The sequence below is a fragment of the Caretta caretta genome, chromosome 5 (assembly GCF_965140235.1).
Source record: "Caretta caretta isolate rCarCar2 chromosome 5, rCarCar1.hap1, whole genome shotgun sequence".
Classification (NCBI taxonomy): Eukaryota; Metazoa; Chordata; order Testudines; family Cheloniidae; genus Caretta; species Caretta caretta.
This window is the reverse complement of record NC_134210.1, coordinates 101,196,143-101,218,870: the sequence shown is the minus strand read 5'-3', so window position 1 is coordinate 101,218,870 and position 22,728 is coordinate 101,196,143. Positions and strand designations below refer to the sequence as shown.

At 42.3% G+C, this 22,728-nt stretch overlaps 1 protein-coding gene across 7 annotated transcripts in view; it reads left to right on the top strand.

The window, feature by feature from the left end:
• Positions 1-22,728, top strand: part of PIP5K1B (phosphatidylinositol-4-phosphate 5-kinase type 1 beta) — a 166,646-nt gene that overhangs the window by 11,612 nt on the left and 132,306 nt on the right. The window lies entirely within an intron of this gene.

The following is a 22,728-nucleotide window of genomic DNA, read 5'->3' as shown; positions in this document are numbered from 1 at the left end:
TGCATTTAGGGATTAATAACAAGAATTTTAGTTATAAACTGGGGACGCATCACTTGGCAGTAACAGAGAAGGAGAATGACCTCAGAGTACTGGTTGATCACAGGATGACTGAGCTGCCAATGCGATATGGCCATGAAAAAAGCCAATGCGGTCTTGGGATGCATCAGGCGAGATATTTCCAGTAGAGATAAGGAGGTGTTAGTACCATTATACAAGGCACTGGTGAGACCTCATCTGGAATATTGTGTGCAGTTCTGGTCTCCCATGTTTAAGAAAGATGAATTCAAACTGGAACAGGTACAGAGAAGGGCTACTAAGATGATCCGAGGAATGGAAAACCTGTCTTTGTGAGAGGAGACTCAAAGGGCTTGGCTTGTTTAGCCTAACCAAAAGAAGGCTGAGGGGAGATATGATTGCTCTCTGTAAATATATCAGAGGGATAAATACCACGGAGGGAGAAGAATTATTTAAGCTCAGTACTAATGTGGACACAAGAACAAATGGATATAAACTGGTCATCAGGAAGTTTAGACTTGAAATTAGACAAAGGTTTCTTACCATCAGGGGAGTGAAGTTCTGGAACAGCCTTCCAAGGGAAGCAGTGGGGGCAAAAGGCATATCTGGCTTCAAGACTAAGCATGATAAGTTTATGGAAGGGATGATATGATGGGATAGCCTAATTCTGGCAAATAATTGATCTTCAACGATTAGCGGCAGATGTGCCCGATGGGGTGGGATCTGAGTTACTACAGAGAATTCTTTCCTGCATGTCTGGCTGGTGAGTCTTGCCCACATGCTCAGGGCTTAGCTGATCACCATATTTGGGGTCGGGAAGGAATTTTCCTCCAGGGCAGATTGGCAGAGGCCCTGTGGTTTTTTTTGCCTTCCTCTGCAGTGTGGGGCACGGGTCACTTGCTGGAGGATTCTCTGCACCCTGAAGTCTTTAAAGCATGATTTGAGGACTTCAATAGCTCAGACATAGGTGAGAGGTTTATTGCAGGAGTGGGTGGGTGAGATTTTGTGGCCTGTTTTGTGCAGGATGTCAGACTAGACAATCATAATGGTCCCTTCTGACCTTAAAGTCTATGATTCTATGAATAACCCAGTTCCCGTTGGGGAGTGTTGGAGGGGGCTGTGTGGGGCCCCTAGAGCCCAGACACCAGCACCCCCAGAGCCTTTGCTCCCCCCAACTTCTTTAGTGTCCCGATGGGGAACATGGTGTGGTGTGGCCCTGACCTTCCTCGCTCTTTGCCAGACCTGGCTGGGTCTCCCGGGTCCTCTCCCATCCCTGGGAGGATGAGGATCAAAGAGCGTGCAGTCCTGCCAGGCTGGGCTCTCTGCTCACTGCGATCTGAGCTTTGCAGAGTCCAGCAGCCCCTGGTGGCTGCCAGAAATTCTGCAGGGGAAACAGGGAATTCTGCAAAATTCTGCATTCTGCAGTGGCACAGAATTCCCCCAGGAGTAATCTGTATGTGATATTTCACCAAAGGGAAAATGACAACACAAAACCTATAATTTGCTTAGGTGCATGTCTCTAATATATAAAATTAATCTAAGCATGGCGGGTCCATGCAGACTTCACATAATTTAAGCCCCATACTCTCCCTACTTGAGGGGACTTGGCAGAAGAGTGTTCATCCCTATTTATTGCAGGTGGGATCTGAGTGTCAGTCCCAAAACGGCCAGCTGAAGGAGCTGACTCTGGATCCATGCTTACGTTGATCCAGTGTCTCAAACTCCCCAAGTTGGTGGGTAGAGGCAAAGGGAGCAGAGGGAATGTGACCACTTCAGTTACTTAGGGTGAGCAGTGGGCTGCATTTGTGGGAATGAGGGAATTGATTTTATCTCTAAGAATAAGGGCAGATATATTACAGCCAGAGGTTGATTTACACTAATACTGCCTTAACTTTCACGCTTTGTGATTATTTTATCTACATAGTCAAGCCCGGATTCTCTCTGAAGGTGAAACTGCTTTGGCCTGCACTGAACCTAAGGCTGGCTTAGGGAGCCTTTTGTCAGTGTGGCCACCACTGATAATGATGGTGGAAACCTGAGAACTACTGCTGGTGTTCTAACCAGCATGTTATCTAGCCCTGCTCTGCAACTATCCTGTCAAGTAGCTAAAATGCTGGTGGCTGCTGGCAGCCTAGCCTGTCTGCGGCACTTCTTCTGTTGTAGTTACCACTAGTGGAGCTGCACCAGTGATGATGTTGTGGTGGAAAATAGGAAGAAAAATGCTAATGGAGAAGAGGCTGGGGATGCAGAAGTTGTGGACTTTTTAAACCGTTCCTATGTTTTTATGAGTTTAGGTAAGTTGTTTAGGCCCTGATCTTCCAGCACTGAAATCAATGGGCATGAGATCAGAGCCCTAGCTTCAGGACTGGTTGTTTCTATGTTAAATGAGGATAATAATGCTAGCCCACTTTTGTAAAATTTGTTAAGAACTTAACAAGAGAAGCCTGGTATACCTAGTGAATACATTTTGTATGTTTTACAGTCATTGCTGTTGTTCAAATATAATTTTCTACTGTCAGAGTACTACTTACTTAGTTTGGTGTAGTAAGCCTTGCAGTATGCACACAGCCTTGCAGATTTCATCCTTTGTGTTTGTCTGCTGTGTTTAATAGTATGAATTATATTCTGTCTGAAGCAATAGCAGTTAAAGAACAGTAACATAGTGTTTTCTTTTAAGGTATTTAGAGGAAACTGTAATTAAAGCCGAGCCTTGGTGTTATTGTGTGCATAAATCTAAGGTGGTGATTGCTTATTTTCATTATTTTAGTGAATAAAATAGATTTCCAGTACCATATTCTTGCATTGCACCTATTTTTGTCTTTGAAAGAGAAATGCATTATAGCAAGTGTTTTCAAGACTAATTACTGGAAAACTCATGTAGTTTATTCCAATGATATACAGTAGTTATTACAATGAAACTACTCTAAAACTTTTATATCACTTGAGGCCAAATTCTGCAACCATTACATAGGCTCTTTATTTTGTTTCGGGTAATTAACAGTTGGGGCTCCAATCTTAAGCACATGTGTATCTGTATGCACTGTTTCAGAGTAGCAGCCGTATTAGTCTGTATCCGCAAAAAGAAAAGGAGGACTTGTGGCGCCTTAGAGACTAACCAATTTATTAGTCTAAACTAACAGCTCACGAAAGCTTATGCTCTAATAAATTGGTTAGTCTCTAAGGTGCCACAAGTCCTCCTTTTCTTTTTGTATGCACTGTGGCTCTGATTCTCTGCTCACGTAACTCTAACACTAATGGAATTGTGCAAACAGGGAATCTGGCTCTGTGAATAGCTCCCTTGAAATCAGTGGAACTACTCAAGCTAGGTAAAGTTGCAGACATGCATAAGACTTTCAAGGATTAGGGCCTTGTTTTTGGTGGGTTTTTTTTATACTGGAGGTGAACCCGAGACAAAGTACATACAGATCTTAAATTATGAGAAGCTTAGAGTTTTCAGACCAAGGTTTGTTGTGAGTCCACTTTGCTTTTACTAGTCATGTGTGATATATGAATAACTTACTCCTATGCAGCAGGTAGTTGCTACATACCATCTGAAATTGTCTCCCAAATTTCTGACCTTTTGTGCATTTGCCTGTTTTCCTAAATGTGCTGCTATTGCTACCACTAGTGCAGAGGTGGTCGCAATTGTTGGAACACTGGTGTAGATTGGCCTCTGGCATTTTAACCACCTGATCCTGCAGTCCTCATGAACACAAAGCGTCAGTTGACTTCTCTGGAAGTTAAGTATGTGTAAGGACTGTAGCATGAGGGCCTTTATAATGTAAACTGCACTTTTATAACAGGGTGACTTTTGGAGAACAGGATTAGGTTCGTTTTTATTGTATTTTCCAGATACTGGTACAAAAGACAGATATATTTATTCCTTTCCAAGGTCTCAAGGGATTGAAGCTCATAAAGACTGAGTCACAAACAAAAGATGCCTTTGGATATTTTTTTGTTGGAGTCTGACTGAGAATCAGAAGATTGCTCATATAAAACATCATAACAAAAGGAATGTAACCTAGGTCTCTTGGTTAATGACAGGAACATCAAATAAAGTTCCTCTAATAGCAGAGTTGATCTTATGTCACTATTTCAGATAAAGTAAAAGAGAAATAATTTTCTTAATAGGATGTTTAAGGTAAATATGTTCCTTTCCTATTGAGTTTTTTATTGGCTCTTTCACAATGCTAATTTTTAAAGTGAAAACGGAAGCTAAACTGAATTTTAAAAAACCTTGTTTTTAATACTTAAAAATAAATAAATCTGTGAGCAGTGTCTTGTTTGCAGAGGAAATATTTACATCCAGTGTTTGCGACTCAAACATAGTAGCATTGTGCTAATGAATCAGAACCAGAAAGTTGAAACTTAGTAGAAACTGTAAATAAAAGTGAACTGTTGTTCTTTTCACTGAATGAAATGGCAAAAGTAAACAGCACAAATGATACAAAATAAGCTACATTTCTTCAGTTTATTAAAAACTTAGGTGGTATTAGTAACATGGTTAGGGAAACCTCTACAAGGGCAAAAACAATGAGGAGTCCTTGTGGCACCTTAAAGACTAACAAATTTATTTGGGCATAAGCTTTCATGGGCTAGAACCCACTTCATCAGATGTATGGTGTGGAAGATACAGGAGCAGGTATAAATGAAAAGATGTGAATTGCCTTACCAAGTGTTCCTCCTGAAGGTTGAAACAACACACTGGACTTCTACGTAGAGTGCTTCCGCTGACGTGCACAGGCTGAAATTGTGGAAAAGCAGCATCACTTGCCCCATAACCTCAGCCGTGCAGAACACAGTGCCATCCACAGCCTCAGACACAACTCTGACATCACAATAAAAAAGGCTGATAAAGGAGGTGCTGTAGTAGTCATGAATAGATCGGAATATGAACAAGAGGCTACAGGACAACTCTCTGACACCACATTCTACAGGCCATTACCCTCTGACCCCACTGAGGCTTACCAAAAGAAACTACACCATCTGCTCAAGAAACTCCCTAAAGAAGCATAGGAACAAATCTACACTGACACACCCCTAAAGCCCCAACCAGGGGTATTCTATCTGCTACCCAAAGTCCATAAACCTGGGAATCCTGTATGCCCCATCATCTCAGACATTGGCACCCTGACAGTAGGATTATCTGGCTATGAAGACTTTCTCCTCAGGTCCTACGCTACCAGCATACCCAGCTAGATTTGAGAGACCACTTACTTCCTGAGGAAACTGCAATCCTTTGGTGATCTTCCAGAAAACATCATCCTAGCCACTGTGGATATAGAAGCTGTCTACACGAACATTCTACACAAAGATGGACTATAAGCCTTCAGGAATAGCATCTCCGATACCATCACGGCAAACCTAGTGGCTGGACTTGGTCCTCCCCCACAACTATTTCAGTTCTGGAGACAATTTATACCTTCAAGTCAATGGGACTGCTATGGGTACCCACATGGCCCCACAGTATGCCAACATTTTTATGGCTGACTTAGAACAATGCTTCCTCAGCTTGTCCCCTTATGCCCCTACTCTACTTGCACTACATTGATGACATCTTCATCATCTGGACCCATGGGAAGGAAGCCCTTGAGGAATTCCACCAAGATTTCAACAACTTCCACCCCACCATCAACGAGGACCAGTATACAAAAGAGGCCCACTTCCTAGACACTACAGTGCTAATAAGCGATGGTTACATAAACACTACCCTATATCGGAAACCTACTGACCGCTATACTTCCCTATATGCCTCCAGCTTTTATCCAGACCACATCACACTACAGCTAAGCTCAAAGATATGACCACATTTGCTCCGATCCCTCAGACAGAGACAAACCTCTACAGGATCTCTATTAAGCATTCTTAAAACTACAGTACCCACCTGGCGAAGTGAAGAAACAGATTGACAGAGCCAGAAGGGTACCCAGAAGTCTCCTTCTACAGGACAGGCCCAACAAAGAAACAGAATGCCACTAACTGTCACCTACAGCCCCCAACTAAAACCTCTCTAGCGCATCATCAAGGATTTAGCACCTATCCTGAAGGATGATTCCTCACTCTCACAGACCTTCAGAGACAGGCCAGTCCTCGCTTACAGGCAGCCCCCAACCTGAAGCAAATGCTCACCAGCAACTACACACCAACCCAGCAACAAACCCCGGTGCCAACTGTGTCCACTTATCTATTCAAGGGACATCATCATAGGACCTAACCACATCAGCCACACCATCAGGGGCTCGTTCACCTACACATTTGCCAATGTGATATGTGCCAGCAATGCCCCTCTGCCATGTACATGGTCCAAACCGGACAGTCTCTACTCAAAAGAATAAATGGACACAAATCTGACATCAGGAATCATAGTATTCAAAAATCAGTAGGAGAACACTTCAATCTCCCTGGTCACTCAATAACAGACCTAAAAGTGGCAATTCTTTGACAAAAAATCTTCAAAAACAGACTCCAACCAGAGACTGCTGAATTGGAATTAATTTGCAAACTGGACACCATCAGATTAGGCCTGAATAAAGACTGGGAGTGGTTGGGTCATTATAAAACCTAAACCTAATTTCCCCCTACTGTTACTCACACCTTCTTGTCAACTGTCTGAAATGGGCCACTCTCATTACCACTTCAAAAGTTATTTTTCCTCCCTTGGTACCCTGCTGTCAATTGAATTGTCTTGTTAGACTAACCTCACACTTGGTAAGGCAATTCACATCTTTTCATGTATTTATACCTGCTCCTGTATCTTCCACTCCATGCATCTGATGAAGTGGGTTCTAAAGCCCACGAAAGTATATGCCCAGGTAAATGTGTTAGTCTCTAAGGTACCACAAGGACTCCTTGTTGTTTTTGCTGATACCGACTAACACGGCTACCACTCTGAAACCTATCTACAAGGGCAGTTTAAAGTAACTGGCAGGATGAAGCTTGTGATGCAACAGCAATCCATGCCTTTAAGATCTGCAGGCGAGTGCTGTGCTCCTCAGGGGTGCTAGTCTGCAAATCCTCACATTTGTGTGAATAGTCCACTGGAGATAATGGACTATTACAGAGGGAGGCAGTGAAGCCTGGAGTACTGGGGGTCGGGAGGCTGTGGTTCTAGACCTGGATTTGGCAACTTGATCCTGCATTAATTAAGGTTGCAGTGTTGTCACTGACTTAAAAGAATGCAAGATCAGACCATTCCTGTGTGACTTTGGACATGTCCCACCACCTCGCTGTGTGACTTGTATTACTGTCCTCTTTCCGTGATTTGCTTTTAAATATAGTAGCCTTTCACCTGCTTTCCTTATGTCTTTAGGAGCTGTATTATCAACATTTTTCCCCCCTGTTTTGAATTTTTAGGGGTAACTAACCAGCCCCTTCCCCTTTCTGCTCCTTTGGGAGGCTGACTAGGGTAGGTCCATTTGTACTCTTTCTCCTCCAACATCTAGATTGAGTCTTTTTTAGGGGACAAGTGCCTGCTTCCCATAAGCCATTTTCTAAGAAGGGCTGGTACCGTTCACTTGGCTGCAATGCCTTAGCATTGTGGGTACGTCTACACTTTGAGCTGGGGGTGTGATTCCCAGCTTGAGGAGACATACCCATGTTAGCATTCGTTGAGCTAGTGTGCTAAAAATAGTGTAACCATGACAGAATGAGCAGCAGCGGAAATTAACTGCCCTGAGTACGTGTCTAGGGTCAGCACACACTCAGGGCATCTAGTCCATGCCACAGCTCATGTTGCTATGGCTAGATTCTAATTTTAGTGCACTAGCGCAATGAGAAATACTGTCAGTATTTGTCCTCGAGCTGGGACTCAGACCCCCCCAGCTTGAAATGTAGACAATACCTACTTGTGCATGTGCCAGGGCATTAATGATGTGCCTCTGTCCAGTGCTTTAATGGCTCAATTGCGGCAGGACAGGGAGGAGTTTTTTCCCAGCCCTTGCGGAGGACACTGGGGTGAGCTGGTAGGTTGTCTTCCTACTAAAGACCTCATGTGGATTGAGAGAGGCTTGCTGGTTCAAAAGGCAGGTGTGGGAAGCAGGTCAGCCAGCCACCCTCCTCCCAGAAATATTGAGAAAAGGGTGAACAAAAAGCTCGGTCCCACACCAAAGGATTACTAAAGAGAAGACAGAGTAACCTGGGGGTGATGTAGTGTGAGGAGTGATTTGGGGGCTTTTTGAGGGATGGGGGCTGTGGGCAGGAGGCTGAAATCCAGTCCTGAGTTTTGAATTGCCAGAGGATGCTATAAGTTCACACAGTCTTAAGTTTCATAAAAAGATTGTTTGTGCTGCTAATATCTAGAATGTTATGTAACTCAATGGTTTCTGCCCACAGGAATTCCCACAAGTCTGAACCTTCAGCTCTTTTATAAGAATTTATGAAAGTTAAACTTACACTTAAAACCATAAGACACTGAAGTTTAGCTTAGATTTCGTTTCGTGTTTTAGATTAAAGAAGCCCTCATTTTCTGCTTACACAGTTTGCTTGAATGGTGATAAATATACTGATGCTCTAGAAATTACATCTCTAAAGCATTGCCCAACTAAGCTGGCTGTTCACTATGGGGTGCCACAAGGAAATGTGTTCCTGCCTTACTGATCAGCCCAGAGAATGGAAACAATACCACTGCACAGCTTCAGTAGCCACTGCGGTTCCTGAGTCCCCTCTCTGTTCAGGGGAATGGCCATTGGAGCTTATGCCACTAAACAATCCCTACCTAAAAGCTTGTGCAGCTGAGCATGCGTCTCCTACTATTCAAGCTTCATAGATGCCTTTCTCCCTGCAAAAAAACCCATGCTGGTTCCCCTGCAGATAGGGCCCTCTGTACCCAGGTAAAGAGAGGCAGAGGTAACACCTAGAAGCCTGTTGTGCTAAGTGCTGTACAAATACAGAACAAACGTATTTTTCATGTTGCATTAAGTGCAGTGACAATGTGTCGTATTAATAATTTTATCTTTTAATCAGAGCCTTGAATAGCCAGGTTTCAGCTAGCTCCCACACTGAAGTACAGTAGGGTCTAGGAGTATACTATAAGGTTGAGTTAATACCACAACTCTTATTCATGCTGGCATGAGTAGAGGCGACAGAATTGGGTATCAAAGTTAGGTTATTAGAGATGACCTGGATAGTTTCCTAGAGCATAGTCATATTATGCAATGGTGGTTGTGTCTAATGTTTGTTTTTAATATGGTCAACCAGATTTTCTTTGAACAAAACCATTTATTCATCAATTATTGAGGGAATATGTTTGTTCTCTTGTTGTACAACAAAGCAATATTAGTTACCTGACATGCAAAGAACACCAGAAGATTTAGAAAACTGTTTTTGTCAGTAAAAGTCTCTCTTAAAAAAGCAGTGGATGTGGGAAGAACTTATTTCTTTCCCATTTCCATCATGTTTTGAAATCTGTATGTTAGCATTTGTTCTTTACATTCGGACTTGCATAGATCACAATTTCCACCTTCCTTATGAAGTACCTTCCTTGAGCAAACTAAGTTGTGTTGCGTATTTCCTCTTTAGTCAATGTGTGTCGATTTTTCAGCTTAAATATTCATTCTCCTCTCCTGTGCAGGATTTTTGCTAAGTAATAGGTCTGACTCTTGAAAATGTATGAGGAAAGTGTCCATTTTGTATACACTGTCACATTCAGAAAGGATTGACAGTCAAGAGTGCTGCTTATGATGCTGAGGTGACAAAAATAGTCTACAGATGTTTATTATGCAGCCTGTTAAATCTTGCTGTATTTTATGCTTGTGAAGGACAAGTGGGATCATTAGAAAATGAAATGAGTCACTCAGAACCACTCCTCTTCTGAAATGTGAGGCTGCTGAGGCTTTTTGTTCAACCTTATTTTGACCCTCTGAGAATTAGGATATTTTCCTGGTTGAGTTGTGTTAAAGATGAAAATAAACAAGCAGCTCATTTGGTAGCACCAACAGATACAACTAGATGTCTAGCTGATCTGAGAGCTACCCCAAGATTTCTGTCAGTTGGGTCTAGTGGCTCTTTTTTAGATGTTTGTATGGTATGTGGGATCTTAAATGAGCCACAACCCAAGAAGAACTTCCCTTCACCCATTAGCAAATAAGAATGAATTTTTCTGAGGAGCAGTCTGTGCTACTCTAACTTCTATGTGTTGTCCGTGGATCTGATAACTGAGATGATGCAATCCAGCATCTGAGCCAGTCTTGAAAAATATACATGCTTGCTTGAGAAAGTGAAATCCAGATAGTGAACTATTGAATGTAGCCTGGAGCTGCTCGGCTCCCGTGCTGCTAGGGTTCATTAATAGGCACTTCCCTCCCATCACTGCCAGAACCACATGGGCTGGGATGGAGAATAAATTGCAGGAGACAGAACTGGTAGTGCTCCTGTGATAGGCACTGCACTGCATTCTGTGCTTACCCAGAATGAAGAAAATGGAGCACTCAACTCTGAATAATTCTCCTTTTTGTGGGAGTAGAGGAAGGGGGTACCAGGACGCAAGCCTGGGAAAGGGGTGGTGTTGAAAGAGATTAAAGTGGGAAGCATTGCCTTCTCTTCCCAGTAACCAGAAGTGGAGTGTGGAGAAAAAGTAGCACACTCTATCCCAGCACCCAAAAATGAGGAGAATAAAGCTTCCCCCCCTACCGCCTCCCAGCATCCAGGAAGGGGGCTGCCATCCTCCAAACACCTACTAGCAAAGGTCAGTACCAAAGAGGTCTCTCAATGAAGGCTGATGGGAACTCTGCAATTCCCCTTCCTCCTGGCAGTCAGGAGAGGGGGAAGATGGGCTTCCCACTTTGGCGTTGTCCTGCAATTCTGATTCGTGGGGAGGTCCCCTCTTTTGTCTCAGCCTTGACTAGTAAGTGTCTGGTAAACTTTTTAAGCCCTGCATTAAAGCACATTTTCCCCTCAGCAGTTACAGCTTTCCTGAAGTGGTATACTCAATTCCTGAAGTAAAGCATGGACACTGCCCCCCTGCATGGGTCATTGGAATCAGAGCTATGGTGTGCTTGCTCTCTGAGTCACACTTGTTACAGTACCATGAAGTGTCATCTGCTGGTTGATCTGCAGAATAGTATTGTTGACAGCAATGTTGGAGAAAGCTGTCAGTTTCTCCTTGCCCCATCTCCCTGCTTAGGTTAGATGATATACCAGTTTAATGGAAACCTGCTGAAGCAAATTGAAACAGAAGGAATAAAGCAGTGACCTAGAATGATGAGATGGTTTGTTTTCAGTGAAGCCAGCTTCATAGAATCATAGAATATCAGGGTTGGAAGGGACCTCAGGAGGTCATCTAGTCCAACCCCTGCTCAAAGCAGGACCAATCCCCAATTTTTGCCCCAGATCCCTAAATGGCCCCCTCAAGGATTGAACTCACAACCCTGGGTTTAGCAGGCCAATGCTCAAACCACTGAGCTATCCCTCCCCCCCCCCATATCATACCAAGCTTCATATCAGTCTTCTGCTCTTTTCCTCTCCAAGCCCTAGTGGAAGCTCCAAACCAAACTAGTTGTCTGGTACTTTGTGGGTGTGCCACTGTGCACTGATAAATGAAAGGTAAAAGAAAATTATCTTTGTTCTTTTGCAGTGCTAAGGGCTACAGCATGGTACTTAACCTCAGAAACCATTGGAATAAACATTAAAGTTGTCCAAATAAATTACTTTTTTATAGAATCACAGGCATATTTCATCCCTAACTTCTTTAGTCCATTTTCCTGCCAGTGTGGGATGGTTCCCTAGTGTAGATTTACTACTATAGTTCTTTGAATTTGATAGAAGTGACACAAGTTATAATGTTGTCTGGACCTACAATATACTATGAGTCACCTTGAAGTGCTGAATCTTTCACCAAACAAAAAGTAACAGTGAATTGTTACTTCACCATAAGACAATGTTATTAGAACATGTATATATTTTCCTCTTTATAGTTAGTAGATTATTGGGAGTTGTGGGAAGACACTGTAAACAGCTTTTGAAACTGCATGCTCATCTGAAGATAATCACTTTACTATCAAATAATAATGAAATCTGTACAACACACTTCTGTGGCTCATAGAGGTAAACATGAGGAACCTTTTAAAACAAATTACAAAATATTTCATCCCTGCCAGTTCTATTTTATAGCAGTACTTGGTAATTTGTACATGATCAAGTATGTATTGTAACAATGATATTTTGGTCCTTCCTAGAAATCCTAGTGAATTATATTTGTATGGGGGACCTCTAGCAGGGATGGGAAAATGTTCTCCCTCATCTTAGTCCAAATCAGAGAGAGTATATCAGGTTGTGTGTGGTATTTCATGACCACCATTCCTATATCTTGGCTGGAGTATCAGTATAGGCCTTTTTACTTCTCTCTCTCCATCCTGCCTCCCAGTCACCTTCTGGAATGGTGAATTCACACTGTTGTCCCCCACAGCCTCTTTCCGATAGTTCAGTCCAGAGAACCACCACTAAAAATGCTTTCACAGTATGCGGGAATTGTTGTTGCCATTTCCATAGGCTCTCTGTAACCTGGCTCCTGTGCAGGAAATTCAATATTTCTCTTGCATTTTGGGACTTATGAGCCTGTCTGGAGTGCTGTGTGGGTTTGCAGGATTTCACCCTAAATTCCGAAGAAAAGACAAAATATATTAGGAGGAAGAAAGGTGGTGTGTGTGTATTAGCTTTTGTATTTCTCTCAACCAGGTTACTCAATATGCTAATAACTTTTAGATAAGGGTAAAAATTAGTGATTTTTTTTTAAAGAATATTTTTGTTGGTGAAACTGAAAATACTCTGTTCTGATTTAGTCACATTCATTATAAATAACCACACTAAAGCTGGAGATGCGCATACATCAGCAAAGTTGGTGTACAGGGAAATGAATAGAAGCGTGTGGAAAGTTCACCACCTTTAAATCTGTGCACTAAATCTCTTTTAAATGAGCATTTTGACAAAATGCTCAAACTCATGTTGCCTTTGCAGGCTACCTATAATTAGCTGCTGAAAGAGTCATTATTGCAGAACTTTTGCTACCAACGTGAATCCAGCGACAACTGTTAGCTGATTCTTTTTCTGTATGTTTAGAACTTAAGGCCTGATTCTCAGAGAAGGCTGCTAATTACTAAACTATTTAGTAAACTGATCTTTTTGTAAAACATAAGCTTTTAATGTTATAAATTATAGCTAGCTATACTCTTCTGCCCGGGAGCAACTGATTTTAAACAGGATGGATTTATTCATCTGAATGCTTAGAATATAGTGCATAAATACCTTAAAATATGGTTTTAATTAAAGGCTAAATTCTGTCCTGATTCAAATATTTGTTGTTTCAGTGACCATCAGTAGGCTTGCATAAGGTCAGAGTTTGTCCTTAGTTTTTAGCAAAATATATTTTGAAACTTAAGTAGGTCTCTCTTTGGAGGATGGAGGAAATTATTTTATCTCCTAAAATCTTTGCCAGTGATATTTGTGTCAAATAAAGTAGACTCTAGAAACAATGCAATTACTCATAAACAATGTAGGTTACTTCCCCCTACAGGCCTGCCTCCCATCCCCGGGATATTCTAATGTAAATTCTGACCCCAAAATGACATTCCTTTAAATTGTAATAATTGGATACAAAATGTTCTGTAATGATAAATACTGATAATATTTTAAGAAAATAAGTAATAGCCACAAGTTTTTCTTGGATGAACAATTAAAAGCTATTCTGCTCCTTTGAGGTGCTTAAAGGATACATTCCATTACTTAAGTATTGCTCTCTTTATTGATGTTTGTGCACCACACAAGAAGCAAATAAAAGTAGTCAAGTTGGCTAAAGCATTATAAGAAATACAAGCGGTAGGGAGCAGAAATGTTTGCAAATCTATAAAGGGGAAAACTGGCAGGTTAAAACATGTTTCCATTTATCTCAAACCCCCCCCCCATGTAATCATAATTCTAAGGTTCTAAGTTTCAGTCCAGAATCGCCGTGAGTGAATTTAATGTTTTCAAATGGTTTGGAGTATGTAAATATATTTTTGACAAGACCTTTAACTTCTCTAAAACCAAAGTTAAAACAGACAGTGATGATAATGGCTGATTGCACTGCTATATCTTTTGAAACATTTTCCAGACATTAACTAGCTCTTCCTTGCAGCACCTCTGTTGGAATAATTTCAGTCTTAGGCCACGTCTACACTACCCCAGTGAACTCCGCTTCCGCCTCTTACCCTGGTGGAGTTCCGGAGTCGACAGCAGAGTGATCAGGGATCGATTTATCATGTCTACACTAGACACGATAAATCGATCCCCGATAGATCGATCACTACCTGTCGGATCGATCCCGCGCCGCGAGGACGCGAAGTGATTCTAAGTCTAAGATGCATCGACTTCAGCTACGCTATTCTCATAGCTTAGATCGATTTTCCCCCCACCCCCCCGTAGGAAGTAAGTGTCAGTGCTGATCATAAAACATTCAAGACTCCTGGTCTGTGCTCAAATATTTAGACTTGTCTGCTTTGGCTCACTTAGGCCTTATTCATAGCTGTCCTACTTATCAGTTGCATCTGATGAAGTGGGTTTTAGCCCACGAAAGCTTATGCCCAAATAAATTTTAGTATCTAAGGTGCCACAAGAACTCCTCGTTCTTTTTGCTGATACAGACTAACACGGTTACCACTCTGAAGCCTATCCTACCCAAGACAGTCAATCTTCTCCCACAAGTAATAGTCTGTATCCTTATCTGCAGTTGGAAGTGCTGATGGCCTGGTGTGTGAGAAGTTAACTCTGTAAAGTAAGGCATAATTCCATTATTAAAGTGGAAGGCTAAATTTGCACAAGTGCTAGGAGAAAGAAGAAGAATGTAGACAAATGTTCATCTCTTCTCTTCTCTTTTTTTTTAACTGTGTTTTGTGCATCTGATGAAGTGAGCTGTAGCTCACGAAAGCTCATGCTCAGATAAATTGGTTAGTCTCTAAGGTGCCACAAGTACTCCTTTTCTTTTTGCGAATACAGACTAACACGGCTGTTACTCTGAAACCTGTGTTTTGTGTATGATCACACAGGTGGGGGAAGGAAAGGGTGTGAAACATTGAGATGTTCATGATAAAGGCTTTATCAAAACCTGTTACAGATGTGGCTTCTGTCTCTTTCTTTATCTTATGCACACATTGGTTTTCTCACACACCCCAGCTTCCAATTGACCCAGGGGGTGCTCAGCCTCCTTCTCTGAATACCTCCCCCCCCCCTCCTGTGCACTGCGGAACAGCTAATCACTGCAGGTGGGAGGTGCTGGGAAGGAGGGGAGGAGTTGATTGGCAGAGGGGCTGGTGGGCAGGAGGCACTGGGAGGCGGGGGGGAAGCTTGCTGCCTGTGAGTGCTAAGCACCCACTAATTTTTTTCCATGAGTGCACCCATGAAATCGGCACCTATGGGTTTTGTTTTGTTTTAGGGTTGCTCATCCATATGGGACTTGTTGCAGAGAGTTTGGGGTTTACGGTGGTAAAGGTGAGGGAAGTACTGAAACGCTTGCTTTTGTTTTGAAAAGCATACAGAATAACACATAAGGACTTTGCAAAACAAATATAGAGGGGAGTGGGCAGGGCAAGTTTGGGTTTCCCAGCTTTGATGGTGAGCTTTGAGCCTGAATTTTCAGCATGCCTTCAATTAGTGCGCATATAAACTTGCAAGTTTAAACACAACATCTTGTGTATGCTAATAGAGAGTTTTTGCACAGATCAGATAGTTGGGCCTGTGGACCATGTCTGGTGTCGGTCACAGCTGAGAATGCCAGACTCAGGACAGACTGATAAAAAACAGGGCAGTCACATCTCCAAACTGGTGGTTATTCTAATGTTAGAGTTCATCAAGCCAGTAACAAAAGTGAGCTCCTGTATCCCCCACTGGTTAACAAAAAGCCAAAACACAGTTTCCTTCTTATGCAGTCCAGCCCCGATCACCACTCAGTCACTTGGTCTTTATGATGAGAGGTTACTAAAAACCAGATTCTTCATATATAAGGTTCTTCTGATCCCAGGTCACACTATGTATACTTAGATCTTACCAAATAGCACACTGTAGCCAATTCCTTTAGTAGAATTAAACTAGAGGTTTAATAATAAAAAAGAATAATTATAGGTTAAAATAACCTTATACATTACAATTGATTTCAGAGTTTGCAGGTCAGGATAATAGCAGTGATGTTAAATCTGCTAGCTTATAATAAGTCTCTCTGGTTCACCCAAGCAGATTGAACAAAGGACTGAATAACCCCCCCTCCCTCCTGGCCCAGCTTCCTTAGAAAATCGCAGTCCAGAAATGAGAAGCAGGCATGAACACAAGTGATGTCACAGCTTCCACTTTTATACCTCAGCTCATGTGCATGGAAATTTACTGGCAAAAGATGGAGTCGTAGATCAAATATCCTTAAGTGCTTTGCTGAATCATCGGGGTAGCCATTGGCTCCATGCTGTCTGAGGGAGGGCTCACTGAAGAGCTGATTGCCCTCAATGGCCCATCATCACATAGATGGTCCATCAAGCAGTGATGGCTAATCTGAATGTAAATTTGTCTGTTGGGATTTACCAAGGAATAGAGCATGTTTGAGATGGACACTTCATCTACGGAGAGGGTACATGCATATAAACATGACAATCCTATTTAGCAGAGTATAACTTTTTTCAAATGATACCTCACATGATGTACTTTGCACAAGATTTGTTGCAATTGTATAACTGTGGTAGCAACAATGATACAAGTAAAAAAAACAAGGAGTCCTTGTGGCACTTTAGAGACTAACAAATGTATTTGGGCAAAGGCTTTCATACTTAAGTAGCAATTTGAATGTGCCCATTTGAAGTGGTGAATGCTCTGTTGGAGGCTTACTGAAAGTTTGGACAACCATTGATCTCGTTTTCATTGGTAGTTTTAATATACCATTTTCAGCTTGTTCTGTTCAAAGGTGAACTCTCTCTCAACATCATTTCCATGCATTTAGATGATCAAATATTACCGTTTTATAGAAATGTACAGTCTCCCTAGGAAAACTATGCAACCGTGTAAGAGGATGGAATATTTTTTTTCACAACACACTTTCACACTGTGATTGAAATGTGGTGGTTTAAAAAATTCACACTGAGCATTATTTTTATAATGCCATGCAAAAGCAGTTTTAAAATAAGTGCTAAACATTTTTATTGAATCGTTCATTACATTTATTTACTCCTGTATAGGCTATAGGTTTTTGTCAGTAGGCCTTTATCGGGTCTTATTTCCTGATTTCTTGGTGTCCTGGATGATTTTTTTTTTTATTGTTATGTCTGAGGGCAGGTCTACATTAGCACTTACTTCAATATAACTTCTGTCACGCAGGGGGATGGCTTTTCCACACCCCTGAGCAACTTAAATTACACCAACCGAAGTGCCAGTGTGGACAGAGCTTTGTTGTCAGGAGGCGCTCTCCCGCTGACGCTACTGCTCAGGGAGATGGCGTAATTAATGCGAAGGGGAGAGCTTTCTCCCACTGGCACAGCGGGTCTGCGCTAGCTGCACGACCGTGGCACAGCTACATCAGTACCGCTGTGCCACTGTAGCGACTGTAGGGTAGACCAGCCCTTAGTCAAAACTCCCATTCCTGGGAGATTGCTCCTATTGATCTCTCTCATTATTTGTGCTCTGCACATGCACTCTGTATAAGAACTCCACTGATCTCCTCCGATGCTCGAATTGAAATTTCTTAAAGATAATAGCTCCCCCCCCACCCCCAAAAAAAAAAAAAGTGGTTGACTTTAGGCCAGTGGTACTTGACAATTACAGACAGAAAAGTGTGTGAGGTCATGGTTATTTTCTTGACTGGATCTGTTTTTCCTGTAAGGAGTCACAAATTTTTAAAGGGAATTGTGCTGAGAACTTGATTGTTCCTTTGGTTTTTAGCTCCTTAAAGCTGCAGTCATATTTTCAAATTGCATTGTGCCTGTTAAAGCGTAACTAAAAATCCTGTTACAATTTGGGAAGGTAGTGCCACGTATCCAGTGGCTCAGTTGAGGGACAGAGTACAGTGTATATCTCGCAAGTGCATCAACTGCAGGCAGAGGCGACAGTAAGTCGTTATGGTGTGCCAGTAAGAAAGTGACTGCTGATACACAGCCGACGATAAAGTGCTGCCAAAGCAGCGTTTTAAGTACTGTACCAGCAGGGCCGCTGACGGGGGTGGGGGAGAGGGGCAGCTGCCTTGGGGTCTGGTGATTTTTTAAAAGGGCCCGTGGCTCCCAGCAGCTGCTGGAGCTCCAGGCTCTTTAAATCGCCGCTGGAGACCCGGGGGGCCTGGGCCAGGCTGTGTACCCATAAGTCCTTTAAGTTACTTTTTCAGCCTGCAGTCAGGGGTGAGAGTGGTATACAGAAGAATCTGATCATTGTTCGCTTACAGAGAGAGAAATTTATTCTCCTTTTATCCCTAGTCCATCTAGTAGCTGCTGCTTGCAAGCAGCAAACTGTATAACATGCTGACACATGGACTCCATTCCCCCAGAACTCTGCTCTATGGCACATCATTACAGGGATATGTATTCCTGTGCTGGTATCCTGCCTCCTGTTTCCATACAGCAGAAATGGAGGCAGGGCCCTCCTGGTTAGAGGAGTAGGGAAGATTCATGGTACATGCCAGGCTCTTTCTTTCAGCTAATTCACCATAGCTTACAGGAATCCATTCTGTCTGACTGCTAGTGCAGGAGTATCTAAATCATTTTGGGATAAGGATCAAATTACATTTTCAATAGGTTTCACTGCCCTCTTTACCACAACAAAACATTATTTTCCTCACAAACATTTACTGATTTGTCATGTCCTTCATGTATGTTCAAAATTAATAGTCTTTGTTTTTATGAAGTGAGAGGAGAGTCCACTTCCTGACCTGTTTCTTCTCCTTTCCACATCCATTTACTTTCTGGTCTAATTTTTCCTCCTTCCCTTTGATTCCACATTCCAGGGTCTCTTAGCCAGTCTTGTCCACCCCCCCCCCCACACTTCCTATCCTGATTCCTGTTTCCACTTTTCCTTTTTGTTCCCCACCCCATGTTGCACTGTCTGTTCACTGACACCTTTCCTGTCTGGTGTACAGCTGGGAGGACTTCAAAGTGAAACTCAGATATTTTTAGTTAGTTTTATTTTGTATCCTACTGTGCATGCGTGTACACACTCACATGACAAAGGAAATGAGCAGAGTAGATAAAAGTGAAAGTTACCAGAGATGAGCGTTTCGCTTCCATTGCTCAGTGAACACAGAAGAGTGCTGATTATAGGGCCACCTTTAGCCCATGGACCATATGTTTGCGAACCCTAGTGATGAGCAGACTTTTCCCATAGTACACTCCTGATACATGGTGGCAGCTGCAAGAGCTGTAAGTGTATTGCCGATGGGGGTATGTATACCCCATGCTCAGTCAGGCAGTAAAGAGTTGCTTCCTTCAAAAGGGTACTAGCTGAATGGCCTGCCCCACCCACTGCTCGCTCTGCTGCTGAAAAAGGCAGGTTCTCACCTGCACTTATTGAGGCAGATATATTAGCAAGGAAGGCAAGTAGCTTGAGGGCTCTTGAATAGGAGGAAGAGGGTATTCCCCTCTCCTTCTAGGATTAGGAGCAGTATTTCCAACCCGAGAGGTTCAAAAATCAGAAAACAGATCTTGAAAATATATATATATTTTTAAAAGGCTATATTGGTCTACCTTAACTTTTGAGCTCCTCCTGGGCACGGTCCACCCCATAGTGTGTGAGACAATGTGTTGCCGACTCTCCCCAGTGTTCAGAAGAACTTTTTTTGGCCCCTGTTGCAGGAATTTTTGCCCCCACATCTGCCCCCCCTTTTATAAATTCTGTTACCTCCCATCATTTCTGACCCTTCCCAGCCTTGCCCCCTGCTTCTCCTGTAGTTCCAGGGGTCCTTCACCTCCTTCTCCCCATTCCCAGGCCTGCTATTACTCTCTGCTTCTTCCTCCCTGCAACAGACACATTGCTCACAGGAGGGGAGGAGGGAGCAAGGCAACCCTGAGCTGCTTGGCTCTTTCTGGTCACCCTTCCCCTCCTGTAATAATGGTGTCAAGTGGTGAGAGAGAGCTCTTCCTGCTTCTTCCAGCAACGTTCATTAGCTGCTCTTTTCCAGGAGGTGGGCAGTGGGGAAGGCAGCCAATCGGCGGTGTTATCCCCGTGGATTGAAATTGTTTTTTTTTACTTCCAGCCCCCTTTGGGAGACCAAGCCCCAAACAAAAACACATGAAGAACTTGGAGAACTGACTGCATTAGCCACTCCTAAGTTAAAACTGTCTATATTTCCCCTTTATTATAATACCCCATGGCTGACGTGAGTCTTTTCTTTTGGAACCACCTTTCTGTAAGCTGGCCAGAGCAGAAGTGCTTTGTGCTGAAAGTCGTATGCATTGAAGAGACTGTGCCAGATTCTGTTTTTTCCAGTTCTGTGCTGAGTGCAGGACCAGGTTGGTCGTAGCTAGTGGAAGGCGGCTTTAAGGCACATTTGCATCTCCCTAGTTCTGGTATGTGCTCTTGGGACAACTTAAAGCATCCCTGAGCTTCTCTGAATTGGTAAAACTCCTCTACGGGCCTTTATGCCATCACCAGAGTGTAATGTGCTGCAGCTGTGCTCCTGGCCCACTCTGAGATATCTGTCTCCTCAACATGGCAGGGGCTGTAAAGGTGTGTGTTTGGAGGAGTGCGGGGGGGGGGGGGGGGGAGATTACAGTATAGATCAATTAAGGAAAACCTTCTTCTCCCCCTTCTCACAGGGGAGTCTGCCAGGGCTGTTTTTGCCTCCTTTGTAGCTCCTTGGTGCCGCCGGTGTGGTGGAAAGGGGCACGAAACATGGGGCAGAATCTGGAAGACCGTGTGCTGTTTTTCTTCCTATTGTGTTTTCTGTTTATTTGCTAGAGGCTGCTGCTACAGCTTTATGATAAGTATGGCTATAATACTATTACTAATTAACAAAATCATTATTTCATTCTTCAGTAGAGAGGCCCTGTCTAGTTAAGCTTCCCTCCCAAACAATAACAAATATCCTTTTCAGTTTTTTTATTTAGCCCTCAGTAGCTTTCCAAAGATTCCCTTCCTATTTTGTAAATATCCTCTCTTTTTGAGTGTACAACAAAGAGCTAATCACTGTTGTGGGACAAATTTAATTTAAATAAATAAAACTAATACACACACATGCTTTTCATCGTATTCACTGCATCCACATGAATTTAATAAAAATCAAATTACCTGCAAAATCAAGGCTGAAAAAATTATAACTCTTAAGCCTTTGACATTGCTGATCATTGTGTGGTGAAGCCCATCAGAGACACCAGTTTCACATAATGTGCCTTAAATAATCAGAATATCCTGTTCTTATTAAAGGAGAAGGTTCTATTCAGTTAATCTTTTTTCTTTAGTTAGGTTTATGGAGAATATAAATGAGTAAATTCATAGGCAGTGACTAAGATGATACTTTGCCTATTTTTTTTAAGCTAATGATTCACAAATATACACATAGAGCAAAAAAAGGATTTAACTATTCTTACAGCATGATTAGGAGGAAAAAATCCACCAGATGCTGAAAGCTGAATTTTTAACTTTTAAGAGTGTAATAGCATGCATTAACTGACAGTGTTTATATAGATAATTCAGAGTTTGTTTTGTACTTTGTTCATAAAGATAAAGAGAGAGAGAGAGATGCAACCAGTCTCTCAGAGGGCTTCTCTGTACATTATACAGATTCTTATTCAGACCTTGCTCTGAAGCTGATCAGAACCCGCTTTCATTGGAACTCGCGCTCAGGTTCCTTTGGATAACTGATCTCCTCTTGTCAAGATCTGAAAGTGTCAGGCTGCTTACAGTTCTACTAGAAAATCTTCACTCCCCTCTTGTCCTTGGAGGAGTTAGCTGCCTTTTTTTATTTTAAGCCACTTTTTAAAAAATTCACTTGTAGACCAATTGATAGAAATACAGTAATGTGCAGGTGCATGGCCTGGTAACAGTGACAATATAGGGTTTTTGCAGAATTTCCTGTAACTATTGCTGGCCATTGGTACAATGGCACAAGCTGGCAAGGTGAGATGTTCTTGTCGGATGGTTACTACCACTTGCTGAAGTTTTGCCAATACTGAATGTTAGGGGAATAGATGGAAGATCAAGCATAGCATGCATTTGTGAATGCAAATAATTTACTGACTCAATGAACTTTTTTATTTTGAAAATTGGTGCATTGTGTAATGCATGAACTGCCATTTAGAAATTAATGGACTGATCAGGCACTGGCCAAAATTAGTAGCAATGACCTCATTTTACCATGCTTGCTGCCAAAAATGTTCAGGGACGGTTTCTTGCTAATCAGTGGGGCTCTGCAAACAACGTCTTTGAGTGCTTGTAGAAAACAACCCATTATCTAAATTTTGTTTAAAATTATAATTTTAAACATTTTTATCACCATGGGGTAAAAAGCATGGTAAAGTCTGTGACTGGATTTCTATATCTTAAAAAAGCAGGTGGGGTATGTTTTCCTCTTTCTGTGTATACCTCACTTCTATGGATGTCCATGAGAATTACATGTGCATTAGAAAGTGCATTTGGTTTGGTTTATGGGGTTTTTCCAGGGGGTCAGAGGGGAGGAAGTTTTTGTTGTTGAACAGTGTATTCTTTTGTAAACTGTACACTGAATTCGTCTCACTTATCAACCTATTGTCTCACCTCAAGAAAAAGGTAGTGATGGAGCTAGGCCTCAATCCTGTA